Consider the following 2,154-nt stretch of genomic DNA (forward strand, 5'->3'; position numbering starts at 1 on the left):
TCTTTCTCTGCCACCCTCCCCTGACAGCCCTGACATTCCCTGCATTCCCTGACAATGAAAATCCAAATGCAGTTAAAGCCCTGACATCCCTGACCGATCAGCGACGAGCTGGAATTCATGCGGGGAGTATTGTTCGAAATGGTCACGCGCGCGATTCCATTTTGCAGCTCACTTCCCGCTCTGCTTTCCAATCCTGCTGTGCTGGCTTACCGCTTTGCAGCTCGAAGGCCAGGAACTCTTCAGCGCGCAGGTACCCTTCGCTATCAGAACCCTGAAATTCAATCGTTTACTCGATGTCAATCTTGTTACTTGTCACTTGCACGTTCTGGTAGCTCGCTTAACACAAGAAACGCAAGGCAGCCATCAATATGATTCGCAGTTACGTTGATCTTGACAGTTATGGCTTCGGCATTTCTGTCAATTTCACCCATTGACTTTGCCTTGTTCATTGAATCATTTATATTCATTCATCCTCTGCTCTGATCGATCTGTAAATCAGAGCACTTCAAGTCTTAGATTAGGTGGTTCATGCTCTGATCTGTATATCAGAGCACTTCAAGTTTTAGGTTAGGTGGTTCATCTGATTGCTGCTGCTGTGGTTCATGCTCTGATATGTATATCAGAGCACTTTAAGTCTTAGGTTAGGTGGTTCATCTCGAGCATTGACTGGCATCGGGCCTACTAAACCTCCATTTAACTCCTTCCTTTGCTTTTCTGTTGTATTTTTAATAATTAGATCGGCAATTGCTTCAAAAGAGCATGTCTCATGCAGCTTAAAACCATAAAGCAAACTACTTTCCATCTATTCATTCATCTTCAGCTGCACAATTTTAGCAAGTTCTGTTGGACTGAAGTCATCAAAAATGAAATATCTAGTCACTCTTCTACAAAATCCCTCATTGGAGGCAATTACACGCTTCATCGACTCAGCATATCCTGCAAATATTACCACCACCTTTCCACTATCCATGGCTGACATTATCTCCTCCAATGCTTCCAAACCATAGTCTTTGTCATCTGCTTTCTGCATGGGTATCAACCTGTATGCTTCGTCAACAAAAAGTATTCCACCCCTGCTTCCTTGATCTGCAAAATACATGACTTTGGTTAATGTTTTGATATGCAGACTCTTATAGAGTATGTTGATATTTATTCATCTGAACACTTCAGAAAATTATGACCATACCTTTTTCCTAGTCTTGGGGCATGTATGACCAACAAATTCTCCAACTAGATCTGTTCTTTGAACTTCAGTTACCTTGTCTGAAGGTAAAACACCAACAATATGCAAAATTTTTCCAAGAATTCGGGCCACCATTGTTTTCCCTGCAAATATGTAACTAAACTTAGCTCAAATTCATAAACAGAAATAGAAACCAAATCTTCCAACCATTATTTTTTATAAGGAAACAGTCTATTACAGATCACCATGAAATGATCATTCTACGTGGTGATTTTCAATGGGGCTCAAAAGGAGATGATTAGATGACAGAAGATGAGTTTACGTGATTTACATCTCTCCTTTCTGATACCTTTAAATTATTTTTCATGTTGGCTGAGGCAATATTACGATGAATGTAGAGCACATTTTATTAAAACAGACAAGAGATGAAAAAACAAATTCAGGAAAATATATATTATATAATAAATATGAAGAAAATATGATCAATGCAACGCTAATAAAAACTAAAGAATAAATTCATAGTGATTTGACAAAATCCACAATCCTCACAAGGACAAGTCTACAACAAAATTGTGGTATTTTTCGTATTAATATACCTTTGTAGTCTGAGCATTTGAACCCTGTATTTTAGTTTCCTTTGATTAAGTTTCGAGTTATGTCAAATGAATTGTCCATTTACCAAATGAGTAATACAATCTTTCAAGTTTCAATATCTTATATGTTTTAACAGTAAGCTCGAAACAAGGAAGAAAGGATATTATTTTTATGAATACGGAAATATTTTGCAAGGTTTGACACAGGGTGTACCTGAATAAAATAAAGGTGCAACATTTCTCAATAATTCTTGCTAGAGAGATTTGAAAAAATATGGATTTGAAGAAAAATACTAAAGCCCTAAATGGCTTGAAATCATACTTAGAAATGTCAAAAGATGGAAAGTTGCAATTAGTAGATTGAACATTGGAAACTTA

The 2,154-nt window shown here is 37.2% G+C and overlaps 1 pseudogene; it reads right to left on the reverse strand.

The window, feature by feature from the left end:
- Positions 1–619: 619 nt before the first annotated feature.
- On the reverse strand, positions 620–1,431 carry LOC149153377 (protein CfxQ homolog; annotated as a pseudogene).
- Positions 1,432–2,154: the final 723 nt, after the last annotated feature.

Source organism: Pinus tabuliformis, chromosome 9 (assembly GCF_031772625.1).
Source record: "Pinus tabuliformis cultivar Carrire ecotype Pingquan chromosome 9, CPIR1, whole genome shotgun sequence".
Classification (NCBI taxonomy): Eukaryota; Viridiplantae; Streptophyta; class Pinopsida; order Pinales; family Pinaceae; genus Pinus; species Pinus tabuliformis.